Raw genomic sequence first — 15944 nt, forward strand, 5'->3', positions numbered from 1 at the left:
ACTTCTCAGCAGTCGTATTATGATGGAGGCCAGAATAGTGTCGAGTAAGCAGGTAAAAATATATCTGAACATGATATTGCTCAACTTCTTGAAAATGTTTTGCCCATTTAAACACAATTATGTTTATGGCAAATTCATAATAAAATCAATTGTGTCCATTGGTAAGGTTGCTGAGGAAATGCTGAAGGACTTTGATCCGGAGAGTGGTGCAGGCACAACACTACACCAGGATGCCACCACATTTAATCACAGCCATTACCAAGGCATGCAGGTATGTACTGCCATTGAGCCCTCTAACAATAACCATAATCCTCTCTAAAGTGTGTGTGTGTGTGTGTGTGTGTGTGTGTGTGTGTGTGTGTGTGTGCGTGTGTAAACAACATGTACTTGTTTCCAATTAAATCAGGCAGTAAATTATTATACTAATTTATACATTGATTGCAATTCTGGATTTACATCAAATATATAATATATTTAAGTATACAAAATGCATTTATTGTTATTGTGAATTTGCTTTAAGGCAAACATGATTGAGGTTTAAAAGCGGTTACGTTGTATGTTTTAGGTGTCACTGAAGTCAGGGAAACACCTGACCTGAGGGCTGAGGCAGGTAGCAGGAGGAGATGCTGAGACCTATCTGACCGCTTTCAAGGAGAGCATAGACAGTCTAGCAGCAGCAATCACATCAGCTGAGGAGGAGAAGTCAGTAATCGTGGCATCACTTGTGTCGAGCATCAAGTGCTTGATGTCAGACCAGGCAGCAGTCAACGGGGTCTTCAATCGACTTCTGGCCCAGTTTCGGGAAGAGCTACTGCCAACAATAATCCCAGCGTTTGATAGGTATAATGCAGTGATTTTAGATAATCCCAGAGTTTGATAGCAGTGCATTAGGCTAGTTATTTCAATAAGACCAGGAGGCTTCAATTTGTTTTGTGTGTTAATAGAAACAATAAATGAGTATTGATAAGAAATTAGAAAAGGACAAGAAGAATTATAGTTAGTTAACTGTTAACTCTGATTCTTGTGAGTAGTGTTTTATTTTGTGCAAACACATTTTACACACATTTTACACACTTTAATCTAATCTAAAGCTTTTTAAATATTTTTTAGTCTTTCAACAGACCACCAACAGCAGCTCGTGGAGATGGGGACCTTTGCGTGCCGAATGCACCTGCTGGTGAATATGGAGCCTGCAGCAGCCCGTGCTCTCCATGCTCTGGATATCACACTCTCTGAGGGCACCAATCCCCACAGTCTGCACAGTAAGGAGGCAGGGACACAACGAGTGATCAGAACCGCTGCAGCCCTATTCACATGGCGTGGGTCTGCAGTTGCTGGGGCACCCGACATGTGGGAGTTTTTTTTTAGAGGCAAAGGGCAGACAAAAAACTATCTTGTGACCTACCATGGCCACCGAATGAACATTTCATTTCAAAATGCCCTGGCCCTGTACTTCCACTGGGAAGATGCTGCTATGTTCCTCACTGACTGGCCTGCTGACAACGACCTGGTAAAGTCAGTGAGGTATGACATTAAGGAGCCTCTGTACAGGGCCGGGTGCAGGGCCATGGGCCTGGTCTATGCTCTCCTCATGGAGCCTTTCGAAAGGATCCTGAAGATGCCTGGTAACATCCTAGATCTGAACAGTGATCTTGCAAGGATGCTCTCCTCCCTCCAGGTGTGGTCCATCGATGGCTCCATGGCGATGAAGAGGGGTTCAGTGTTCGCCGTGCAGCCCCTTGACAACGAGCTGACGGCAAAGATATTCAGAGAGGTGGAGAATGCGGAGGAGAGCGCCTTCACCCAGCTCGCCATTGAGCTCATTAGCGCGGAGATGCTGGTTGTGCTACAGAGGCAGGCTTCCATCCAGCTGCCAGGGGGGAAACACTGGCACCCCAGCACTCCAGTACAGCAGATGGCAAGCACAGTCCCCAAGACCAACATGCTGGGTGAGTGTGACCTGGCTGTGCTTGACCATCTGCTCCGTTCCAAGCCCTCCATCTCCAATCACAACCTGGAGACGCTGGTCATGTGGTGGCAAAATAAGCCCAGCAATTATCTGGAGAGCCTGAGCCCTGCTGAGAGAACAAAGGTTCTTGATGAGGCAAGGCGTCAAGTTCCTTCCTTCATTTTGTCAATGAAGGAAAAGAAGGCTACACTACAATTGGCTCTGGAGGAGAAGATGGCGAGCAAGATAGAATCAAAAAAAGCTAAAGATGCCGCACTTCGGACCACAAAAATTCAGTTGACACAAGGTGTCACCAAGTTGGGGGGGCCATGGTCCAAGGAGGAGGTGCAGTCGCGGCTCAACGAGATAGGCTCTGGTGAGTGGAGGGAGGCGCTCCTGGCCCAGATAAGATTTCAAAAAACCGTCCTGAACTCTGCGAGGGAGAGGCATCTCTTCCAGGAAACAAGGGAGAAGAGGAAATACTCTGTGGAAGAACTAAAAAAAAAACTCATGTCCATCTTGGAGGCTAATGTCAGTGTCCCTCAGATCATTCAGCCTGGTGGTCTTGTATATAGGTCCAGGGAAGAGCAGCAAATCACAATTAGCGACTGCAGAGCCAAAATGCTCTTTAAATTAAAAGAGGCAGAGCAGAAGGGGAAAATACAGCAGGCTATGTCATGGCTGGAGGAGTTCGGTAGAAGGCCTGAGCTGTTGGTTGGCAGGAGGGTCATGCACCTGTGCAAGGAGGATGGGAAGGTAGAGTGGTTTCCAGCAACAGTCTGTGGACTTAAAGAGCCTCAAGCAGAGGAAGTCATTAACACTCTGTTCAACATCAAGTATGATGTTTGTGAGGAACACTGGTGTTTTCCTCTTTTAAAGGATATTAAAAACCACGATTTGTACTTTCTCTGATCACTCCCCACCCTCCAACACCCCGTCCCATTTAATAAATGTTTTGTTACCTACCTTTAGTGCCTGGACCTGGATTATTTATGCAATTTCTTGGTCATAACTCTTCCTCTCTTTTTGAATTATGCATAGTTGTATGCATAGCATTTATACACAAAAACCTAACACAGCATTTACAAAAGACAACAAAAACATTACGGTGGCCATGTTAGATTTAGTCTGCCCTCTTGGATATGAATTGTGTGATAAATGTTTATATTTGCTATTAATATTGGTCTTAACATTCTCAAAAACATGATATATAGGTTAATTTAATAAAAATGAACAGTTTAAAAGATACATTTGAATTTCATAATTGGTGTATCCAGTGTCTTAACGACAGCCATATTGGATTTAATCCGCCATCTTGGATATTAATTGTGCGATAAAAAATGTCATTTGCTATTAATATTGGTCTTAAAATTCTGAAAAGAATGATATTTAGGTTTGTGTAATAAAAATGAATAGTTTAAAAGATAAAGTTGAATTTCATAATTTGTGTGTTCCATTACTGCACAGCAGTGACCACTTGTTAGGTCTAGATTCTATTGAGATAAATTCCTGGAATTCACATGTGTATGTAAAGAGGTAAACCTTGATAACTTTTGAACCGTACATGATAGAACCATGGGGTTTGGACCATTGTTTTTCTCATGAAATTCTCTGTGTGATGGACATATTTTAATCTAAAGTGAAAGCAAAATTATATGTGTGAACACCCTACAACATCCCAGTGAGCAATTTTACGTTGATTAGACGTCTAAACAACGTCTAAATGGCCCGTAGACGTCTAGGCCAAATCGAGGCTAAATATCAGCCATTTTGGATATTTAAAAAACGTCTATGTTTAGACGTTGAAATGCCGTTGAAACATAGCCGTTGTTTCCCTTTCTATGTTTCAACGGCATTTCAACGTCTAAACATAGACGTTGTTTCAATTTCCAAATTTAGCTTAATTATAACCTAGACATTGAAACACCGGTGTTTAAACCTCTAGGCTAAAACAAAGCATAATGGAGGTGAAATTGAAACGACTGTTTCTATAGGCATTTCAACGGCAGACTATATATAGCTGTTGAAATGCAGTTTAAACAGACGTTTCAATTTCCAATTTCACATCAATTTAGCTTTGTTATAGCCTAGACGTTTAAACACTTATTATAAGTAGACAAATACAATTTTCATGAGTAATAAGTAAATATAAATAAGGAAATATGAATAGGAACATGTATTTATTTAGGGAACTAGTAAATACGAAATAAAAATAAGGAAAAAAGAATATTAAATATTAACAATGTTGATTGTTGTGGAACATTTAACAACATAATAACAACATATTTAATAACATAATAACAATGAAATAGGAACATTTAACTAGTAAACATTTAACTAGTAAACATTTAACTAGTAAATACAAAATAAAAATAAGGAAAAAAGAATATTAAATATTAACAATGTTGATTGATGTGGAACATTTAACAACATAATAACAACATATTTAACAACATTTAATAACATAATAACAATGAAATAGGAACATTTAATAACATAATAGTATTTATTGACAGTTATGGAGACAACATTTAGGTTGGGTTATTCTGTCTGTAGCCAACACCGCCCGTTCTGCCTGGGGCCTGCTTCAGGTGATCTCCAATGCTCGCCCTTGCCTCCACCTCTGTGACCTTTTTTAGGTTCATGACAGCTTCTGTAATTAAATAAAGCAAAAGAAAAGTTATTTTCACAGAAGAATCCCATTTAAAACTTTAAAAAGCAAGAGTAAAGAGCCAGATAAATTGTGGATTGCCTACTATGTGCCAAAGAAAATGTAATATGCTTGAATGTCTGGTGCCCTGTCGCTCTTGTTCCTATAGTGAGCAAATGTTTGACACTCGCCACAAAATAATCTGTAGTATGCTACCACCCACCCTAGACCCCCGTGTATGGATAGTAGAGTTGAAGCCGTTGCTATAGACAACAAACCTTTAGTGCACACCTTTTTGATCAAGTCAAGTTAGCTGATGACGGTGCAGGCCTGATCAACAACAACATGGCGGCCTACAGTACAGAGATCAAAGTTCTAAATTGGAATCGAATTCATAAGTGGAAAATTCTAATGCATTTAACCAGGTTTGATGTGTGTTGAAGATCAGATGTCTGTGAGCACTGAAGACAGCTGGTCTGCACAGCGCTTCACAGAGTACAAACCACTTAACACAAACTGATAAAACTCCATATAGCCATGTAATTACCTCATTGACAATGTTGTTACTAGTTATAGTACTATACCGGTATAGAGGTTATTAACTTACTATACGGGTATAGAGGTCTTCATGTCAAATATAAGGCTTTTGTTTTGGACGCATCCACCTACTGTAGTGATGATGCCAGTAGGTATATTTAGCCAAAAATAGCTAGCTAGTTAAAAACAAGAAGACAGAGTGGTCTTGGAAGTTATATAACTCCACAATGTTGACATATAGAAAAAGCAAACAAGCCAATGCTAAGCCGAAAGAGTTGATAAATGTTGATAAAAAGAGTAGATAAATGTTAGTATAGCTGAACTAGCTACTCACCCTGGGAGAGGTACTGCAGCGCAGACAGGAACGGGTCAGCCTCGTTCTTCCACTCGCAAACTTCTGTTACTAGTTCGACTAGAAACGGACAGATTGCTCTCAGATGATGAAACCAATTCTGACCTCGACAGGTTAGACATAGTTTTCTACATAGTTCCATTAAAAATCCATTAAAATAGGTATTCATATTATGACGGTAAAATCTCTGGCCAACAACATTCAAATCTTGCGCGCGACCGTTTGCTGGCTGTGCGCAGGCGCAGTGTAGTAGTTCCATGAGTGCCCGTGGGTAGGTAGACGGTCGTTGTAGTTCTCAGCCTCTTTGTTGTAGTTCAACGTCACTGCATCACTGATGTGCTATCAAATAAATCGCGTGGAATTTATCATTTGTTATGAACGGAATGCAAATGATCCGCCATTTTCACGTCCACTGTGTTTTAAATGTTTTGTAATAATGCTCATTTTAATTGAACTGCAAAAAACACAGGCCACATGTTACTGTAAGAGTTAGCTGTTAGTTATTGTACACTGGTACACTGTTATTTAAGGTCGACGTGACCTGTTATTGATTTGTGTTTGCTGCCGTTTGGTCTAGTTGTTTTGACCTGTTATAGCCTACTGAATAAACGCCGGAGTCATGGCAAGAAGGGCTAGCTTTGTCGATTAGTGATGGGCGAAAATGAACGAACTAATCTTTTTGAACGACTCTTTTTAGTGTCCGATACGTGCTGAACAGTTTGTCAAACGTCCGAGTACTATTCCCACTGTTATTAAATCCCTCTAAACTGTCAGAATACGTCCCAGACGAGTTGATACATCCAATTGTATCGAACCTTTCGAGTTTTGATACTTTTTTGCCAGCGCCAGCCCAGCACACATATTGTTTGCACCAGAGAGAAGTTTTGTGGGGTCAGCTGTCAAACGTGCGTGTGTGGATGTATCAACTCGTCTGGGACGTATTCTGACAGTTTAGAGGGGTTTAATAACGGTTTTAATGCATTTGAGATAAGTAGAAAATATGTTTAGACACAGACCGCATTTAGCTGGGTTAAAGGACAGCGATGTATAGACGCAATTTAAACCACCTCTTCTGCATGAATAACTATGCTAGACTACATGGAATCTCAGACTAAATGACGGTCTGGTACATATTTTGACAATCTACAGGCGTTTAGGGTATTAATTTAAACTTAACGTGCTGCTAGACTAAAACAGGTTTAGACACAGACCGCATTTATCTGGGTTAAAGGACAGCGATGTATAGACGCAATTTAAACCACCTCTTCTGCATGAATAACTATGCTAGACTACATGGAATCTCAGACTAAATGACGGTCTGGTACATATTTTGACAATCTACAGGCGTTTAGGGTATTAATTTAAACTCAACGTGCTGCTAGACTAAAACAGGTTTAGACACAGACCGCATTTATCTGGGTTAAAGGACAGCGACGTATAGACGCAATTTAAACCACCACTTCTGCTAGGATAACTATGCTAGACTACATGGAATCTCAGACTAAATGACGGTCTGGTACATATTTTGACAATCTACAGGCGTTTAGGGTATTAATTTAAACTCAACGTGCTGCTAGACTAAAACAGGTTTAGACACAGACCGCATTTATCTGGGTTAAAGGACAGCGACGTATAGACGCAATTTAAACCACCACTTCCGCATGAATAACTATGCTAGACTACATGGAATCTCATACTACATGACGTCTGGGACGTATTCTGACAGTTTAGAGGGGTTTAATAACGGTTTTCATGCATTTAAGATAAGTAGAAAATATAGCCGTAATATAGCTGGTTTATATTGGTTTATATTGTAGACGCGAGGTTGAAAAGACGTCTATTGCTCACTGGGATGTAGCCTTGTTAGCCAGGGAGAAAACATGTACTAAGAAAGACACAACCTCAGAGGTTTAGACGACGCTAGCAGAGGAAACACGATGAACTACTCACCTACACGACGTCTGGTTGGAACACAGAAACGTTTTTGATTCAATTACAATTAATTATACAACAGTTAGTTCCGACCAAGTCATTTGATTGGACAAGAGGCATTCCATGAGTTACGATATATAGTATAACAGCACTGGGACTTTTAACTACCGTATTTTCCGGACTATAAGTCGCAGCAGGCCAAAAATGGGCCATGAAGAGGAAAAACCACATATAAGTCGCACTGGACTATAAGTCGCATGGTTCAAGGGAACGGGCTTGGCGGAATCAGCGGGGAAAGAAGACCCTGTTGAGCTTGACTCTAGTCTGGCACTGTGAAGAGACATGAGAGGATTTGTAAGCCCAGGAAGGACATAATTCACGTTAAAACTTCTTCTGAAAGGTTAGAAATACTTAAATTATCGAGTGTAAAGCCAGGGCTAGCTAGCGCGTTGCTAACGAAGGTTAGCAAAATGGCGTCGCGGGAGCAAGCAAACAGGATGGAACAGCCTCTGAAAGGTAATACATGACTTTAATATCGTGTATAACGTTCATAATAGCGTGTATAACGTTCATAATATAGTGCTTAATGTCCACATTGTCGAGTGTAACGACTATTTATCGTGTATAAGGCCATGACAAAGATAGCTTGGTGAAAAACGGAAGTAGTTAGGATGAAGGGCGGCCTACAAACAATGCAACATTGAACAGCCTCTGAAAGGTAATAAATGACTTTAATATCGTGTATAACGTTCATAATATCGTGTATAAGGTCCATAATATCATGTTTAATGTCCACATTGTCGTGTTTAATGTCCACATTGTCGAGTATAATGGCTATTCTATCGCGTATGTGGCGCTAGCGGAAGTAGCAAAATAGCCTCGCGGGGGTAATTTAGCAACATAGAACAGTCTCTGGAAGGAATAAATGACTAATATCGTTTATAACGTCCATAACATTGTGTATAAGGTCCATAACATCATGTTTAATGTCCACATTGTCGTGTTTAATGTCCACATTGTCAAGTATAATGGCTATTCTATCGTGTATGAGGCGCTAGCGGAAGTTACTCCTTGGTTCATGTCAGTCAGAGATTACCGTATGTCAGTTCATGTCAGTCAGAGATTATGAATTATTGATATATAAGTCGCACCTGACTATAAGTCGCAGGACCAGCCAAAGTATGAAAAAAACCGCGACTTATAGTCCGGAAAATACGGTATGTGTATCACTCCACCCGCACAGGTGTTAAATTACCGTTAATTAGACTACATTAGCGGTCATATAGCCTAGCCTACAACAGAAAGAGAAGATGGATATATTTCCAAATATAACATTTGAATTAAACTATGAATCAGAAGGAGAGGACGAAGGTACTTCAGTGCAAACCCCCAGGTGTGCTGATATGACACCGGCCGACCTGGACAAATTGGAGAAGAGTAGAAATGAAATTAACACCGTAAGGCAAACAACATGGGCCTTGAACTGCCTCCAGACTTGGCTAAGCCTTAAACAAATAGACATCAACATCCAGTCCATTGAGAAGGCAGAGCTAAATACAGTCCTGAGGCAGCTTTTTGGGTCCATCCGGACAACTAAAGGGGAGCACTACAACATCAGCAGCTACCTTGGGCTTCGTGCTGGTCTAAACCGTTACATCAAAGAGCCACCGGTTAGCCGGTCTTGGAATCTGATGCAGGACCCAGAATTCACATCAGCCAATAATGTCTTCAAAGGTGTTGTGAAAGAGCTCAGAAGGGCAGGGAAAGACAAAACAACACACCGCCCCCCGATATCACCTGAAGACCAGCGCACCTTAAAATATTCTGCAACATTAAATCCAGACTATCCAAAAGGTTTACTGAACAAGGTCTGGTATGATATTCAGTTGCACTTTGGACGCAGGGGTAAAGAGGGGAACCGGGATCTCAAACCTGACTCATTCGTACTAAAACGTCATGAGAATGGAGAAAAGTATTTCACCATGACATTCAATGAAGAAACCAAAAACCATAAAGACCCACTTGAGCGAGACAGAGAAAATCGTAGGGGCGCAGTGTTTGAGGAGCGAGGAAATCCCCTCTGCCCGGTAGCATCTCTCGAAAAATACCTGACCAAAATTCCGCCCAATGCAAAAGCCCTCTATCTGCAGCCCAGGAGGGTAACAGCGGAGACAGACAGCTACTGGTACACCACCGTTCCCCTGGGAGTAAACCAGCTGGCACAGATGTTGCCGAGGATGTGCAAAGAGGCAGGGACACACACATCTTAAACCAACCACAGCCTGAGAGCCACTGCCATACAGAAACTGTCCGATGCGGGACTCGAGGCGAGGGAGATCATGGCAGTGAGCGGGCATAGGTGAGATTACGATCTGAATTGTGATTTATAATGAATGAGTAGCGGAACATAACAATCTAAACAAAAAAACGTATGTGTTTTGCAGGTCTGAAAGCTCGCTAAAAAGTTATTGGAGACCATCCGCCGAGAGCAGAAAACGATGGAGCAGCGTGCTGTCTGATGTCAACTCGTCTGACTCTGAATCACATTCACACATGCCACCAAAGCGACTGTCAACCGAGTCATATTTCACTGGTTGCACAATACATGGAGATATACAAATAAATGTACACGATACAAAGTAGCTAGCCACGATACAAGGTACGTACCTGTATATACTTTGATTATAATCACGAGTCAATTATGACCGAATCACAGCCGTGCTGATATTCAGTATAACACACTCCCTCTCGTGTGATATTGCTTAATTCTTCTTCTTCTTTGTATTTGATTGGCGGTTGGCAACCAGCTTAAGGTGCATTACCGCCACCTACTGGACTGTGTGGACTAACACGTTTGGCTATGGCATGTAACTCACTTCATAGTTAACAAACTAACACGTTTGGCTATTGCATGTAACTCACTTCATAGTTAACAAACTAACATGTTTGGCTATTGCATGTAACTCACTTCATAGTTAACCAACTAACATGTTTGGCTATGGCATGTAACTCACTTCATAGTTAACAAACTAACATGTTTGGCTATGGCATGTAACTCACTTCATAGTTAACAAACTAACATGTTTGGCTATGGCATGTAACTCACTTCATCATAGTTAACAAACTAACATGTTTGGCTATGGCATGTAACTCACTTCATCATAGTTAACAAACTAACACGTTTGGCTATGGCATGTAACTCACTTCATAGTTAACAAACGAACATGTTTGGCTATGGCATGTAACTCACTTCATAGTTAACAAACTAACATGTTTGGCTATGGCATGTAACTCACTTCATCATAGTTAACAAACTAACATGTTTGGCTATTGCATGTAACTCACTTCATAGTTAACAAACTAACATGTTTGGCTATGGCATGTAACTCACTTCATAGTTAACAAACTAACATGTTTGGCTATGGCATGTAACTCACTTCATAGTTAACAAACTAACATGTTTGGCTATGGCATGTAACTCACTTCATAGTTAACAAACTAACATGTTTGGCTATGGCATGTAACTCACTTCATAGTTAACAAACTAACATGTTTGGCTATGGCATGTAACTCACTTCATAGTTAACAAACTAACATGTTTGGCTATGGCATGTAACTCACTTCATAGTTAACAAACTAACATGTTTGGCTATGGCATGTAACTCACTTCATAGTTAACAAACTAACATGTTTGGCTATGCCATGGAACTCACTTCATAGTTAACAAACTAACATGTTTGGCTATAGCATGTAACTCACTACTCCCAGCAGGCAAGCATGTGGCAGCATGTCTCGCCATCCAGCTGGGCTAGCAAACATAAACACACGACTTCTCACATACTCTTGTCTTCAGTCTCAGCACTGTCTACGCACTTTGTCCAACACAATAACATGTTCTACAGGGAACGATGTCGGGGGGGTATTCCATCAACGTTCCGCATTTACGATCCCAATGAATCCCGTAAAGACAAGTCGGCTTATTTACTCCATGAACGTGCAGCGTTGACCTTCCCAAATTAGTTCCTCATTCTAAATCTCTGGTGAGACTGGTCTCAAATAATCAGTGAAACAATACGATCAGGGTGCGAATATTTCGACCGAGGACCATGGGAGCAGCCATGATCCCCGCTCGCCAAAGATCTACTTCCCATGTTGTAATGTTTGCCCTCTAGCACAGTTATAAATTTAATAAATGACTCGTGTTCATATTGCTTAATTAATTTAGTTACCTGATGTAATGAGTTGCAGCTGATAGTTGAGAAGACAGGAGTAGTTATCTTCGAGAGCTCCCGTGTGACTGACACTAATGTCCAAACATCTTCTTCTTCTTCTCAGTTTGAATGGCGGTTTGCGACCAACTTGAGGCGCATTACCGCCACCTACCGGACTGTGTTTGGACGGTATATTTGACAGTGAAAAATTAAAAATTAAAGAAGGGGGGGGCGGGGGGGGGGGGGGTTAAATCGTGTCTATCAACCCAGTATCTTTCAAAAACTGAATTGCCTGTTTGTCCATTTTGATTGCATTTCCTAATAAACTCTCCACAGTATCAATGGCCCCGGGCCTGAGCTGGATTGCACTTCCTGCAATTGAATTAGTATTAACTAATTCATAATGTAAAATATATAATAGGATAATTCATTATTATACTTGAATTATTCCAATCGGAACAAGATCGCCTGACTGTCTTAAGACATTGATATTCAGTGTCTTAAGACATCTCAAGATGTTCTGTGTCTTCAAGACACAGAAAATATGGCTCTTATGCTCCATGTCTTAAGTGAGTGAATGAGTGCATGTCTTCAGGTTAGGTCTTAAGACGACTTAAGACATCTTGACAGACAAAATGTCTTATTTTGGTTAATTAAGACATCTTAATATTAAGACATCTCAAGACAAGGTGATGGCTGGGTATGTAGTGTGTACCATTTTGACAATACTGCAGGCACGTATAGTGGTGCCTTAACCCCTTCTCTATATAGCTTTACTGCAAGAGAAGCAAAGAACAGGGTCTCTTTCAGTGACATAATGCAACCATTTCCACCTGGTAAACCAGCTTTTTTGAAATGAAATGAAACTCGAATGTCTCTGTTCCAATTTTCCTCCCAGGAAAACGTATGTCTGGTCGACACGGCTCGTCAAACGGGGGTGGGGGTGGGGGTGGGGGTGGCGGGACCCCTGGTCTGTGTTGGCTAGGGCTAACGTAAGCCTCAGACCTGCTAGGTCCTGCTGCTACACTGGATGGGGTAACAGCCTGATGGTGGTCTGTGGGCAAAGTGGAAGAAGGCCCTGCCCCTGCATCAGCATCTTCTTCCAACTCCACTTCAATTGTTCTGGCTGATTTAGCATTTTTGCTAAAGAACTCAGAGATTCGTTTTTGCGCCAAGTTGCACCTGCACCTGATAGTTAGCTAACTCGGATGTCAAGTCCCTAGCAAGATATGACCATGTGATCACTAACATTAAAACTAACAAATACATTTTTACATTTATTACAAAAAACACATTTATTTGTATTCCCAAAAGCAACAATAGTTATTATATTGTTTTAAATTATTGTTTGAATAATATTTTTATTTTTTAAATTCAGGCAGGAGGAGCTCCTTCTGCCTGCCGCTAGGGGGTGCTGCAGCACCCTCAGCACCCCCCTTCCCGCGTCCCTGCAATACTGTGACACAGAAATAGAAGGTCAGCATCGTGGAAGAGGGGCGAGGATGCGGGGAGGAAGGGGAAGGGGACAAAACAGGAGAAGAGGAAGAAGAGGCCAAGTACATAGGCAGATTCCTGATTAAATTAGGGCTACAATTGTGGACCATGTTGTCAATCACGGCCTCACAATGGCTGAGGCTGGCCGAAGGGTGCAGCCAAATGTTGGGAGAACCACTGTAAATTCAATTATTCAAGCATTTTGTCAGGAGAACAGGTGTGTATATTGGACAGTAATTCAGCACTAAATCTGCACTGCACTACTGTCATTGTGTCATACATGAAGCTTACAGTGGGACAAGAACTTGTCACTTTTTACATTTTACATTTAGACTTACAGCTTTACTGCAGCACAGATTTACTGTATTGTAGTGTAAAGTAGTGTTACAGTAAAGATTTGCCATATTTACAGTATGGTACTGTACTGCAGCATTTTACAAGTGGGAAGCACTGTTATTGTACACTACAGTAATATGGGTTAAAGCAGTATATCTCATGTTTACTGTACAGACAAGGCAAGACAACCTTGCAGAGGTGGAAAAGGGCCCCTTTTTACTCCACAACAAGAGGAAGCCATTTGTGCAATGGTGATTGCAAACAATGCCATAAGGTTGAGAGAGATACAAAGCGCTGTTATAGAGGATGACAATATCTTTGGGAATATTTAATCTGTTTCAATCGCTACAATTGACAGAGTGCTCAGGAGAAATGAAATGCGCATGAAACAATTGTACAATGTGCCATTTGAACGGAACAGCGACAGAGTGAAGGAGATCCGTCACCAGTATGTACAGGTAAAACATTTATGTGTTCTATGCATACTCTAATGTCCAGTACTGTAAACTGGTTACTTTGTGTAGTGCCATGCAGTACACTTACATGACAATTCATACTGTACAATATGTTGTCCAAAATGCATTATGTTACACAGGAAAAGTTTTTATAGTTTTTTTCTCTCTCTCTCTATTCTGGGATAAAGTGTGTACTGGAGCTGGAGGCCAGGGAACTGCTGCACACATTCATATACGTTGATGAGGTGAGTTTCAATCTGGCAAAAGGTAGAAGGCGTGGAAGAAATCACATTGGACAGAGCAACCATTGATGTCCCAGGCCAACGAGGAGGGAATATTACAATGTGTGCAGCCATCTCAGAAAACGGCATCCTCACCCATATACCCTGTCTTGGTCCATACAACACACAACATCTGCTGACTTTTTTAGACATTCTTTACAGGGACATAATCCCTGAGAATGAGAGGGGTCTAAATGGAGACCATCTGAACAAGTATGTTGTTGTATGGGATAATGTGCGTTTTCACCACTCAGATCTGGTCAGACAGTGGTTTGCAGCACATGAAAGGATGCTGGTGGAATATCTCCCTCCCTACTCCCCATTCCTGAATCCAATAGAGGAGTTTTTCTCTGCCTGGAGGTGGAAGGTATATGACCTGCATCCACATACCCAAATGGCCTTGCTAGCAGAGGGTGGTGATATGTTCAATAACGAAGACTGAACTCAGAGCTTCAGGTCGGAGCTTATCTCCATTTATTCAACATCGTGTGTCACACATAACGTAACACGGCACTGTAGTAAAGTCCAAACTGTCGTAAAACTACAGACGTAACATTTCCCCCCCCCTCACACAACCTAGGTGTGATACTCAGTCATGTAGTCACGCAAGTGATCGGGCCTGTTGCGTGCTCGAACCAGACGTGGCTCTGGTGCAGCCACAGCCACTGGTGGCGGCTCCACGCCTTGGGGCTGAGCCTGGTAGGCCGGGGTTGCTGCTTCATCCAACCGTGCGGCTGGCAAGACTGTGGAAGAGGCCACACCCAGCGCTGGGCCAGGGGGAGGCTGCACCTTACGCAGGCGGGTAGCATGCCAGCGAGTGCCGTCGGCGAGCCTAAACGAGGCCGGGCCAAGCTGTTTGCTGACCTGGACAGGGTCAGACCAAAACGACTGGAGTTTGTTGTCCCGATGAGGTCGTCAGATCCTGACCCAGTCTGACACAGCAATGACAGGTGGCCTAGCACGTCTGGCCCTGTCGAAACGATCCTTCATCAAGCGCTGGTGTTTGGTGACTGTGGCTTGAACTGGATGGACCGGGGGCTGAGCTAGTGTAGGGCGGAGATTATCGAGAGGCAGCTGGAGCTCCCGCCCCAGCATGAGGGAGGCTGGGGAGACTCCTGTAGTGGCGTGTCGCGTGGCCCGATAATGCAACAGCGTCTGGAGGAGGCTGGTGGTGAGCGTGCACCCTTGTGCCAGGTGGGCCCTGATGCCATTTTTCAGTGTTTGGTTCAGCCGTTCCACCCCCCCGTTCGCAGCAGGGTGGTAGAACGCTGTGCGGATGTGCTGGATCCCTTTACCCACTAGATAGGAGGACAGTTCATGGGAAATAATTTGAGGACCGTTGTCAGTCGTGATCCTCTTGGGCAGGCCCCAACGTGCAAACAGAGCGTCGAGAATGTCGATCAGCACCTTTGCTGTGACCGAGCCCACAGGTGTCACCTCTGGCCACTTAGAGTGGAGGTCGTAGGTCACGACGAGAAAACGCTGGTGATGTGGTACCCCATGCAGCTCGCCGCAGATATCAAGTTGCAGGTGCTCCCAGGGTTGAGATGGCCAGTCCAACGGCTGCATGGGGGGGGTGGAGCTGGAGCCCTGGTCTTACCACTAAGGAGACAGGCAGTGCAATCCTTGACCAGGGTTTCGAGTTCCCTGTCGATGCCTGGCCACCACACAACATCACGACAGCGCTGTTTGAGCCTGACTATGCCCAGGTGACCCTCGTGCGCCATAGCAAGGATACGCGCCCGAAG

This window comes from Nansenia antarctica (genome assembly GCF_963989245.1).
Source record: "Nansenia antarctica genome assembly, chromosome: 2".
NCBI lineage: Eukaryota > Metazoa > Chordata > Actinopteri > Argentiniformes > Microstomatidae > Nansenia > Nansenia antarctica.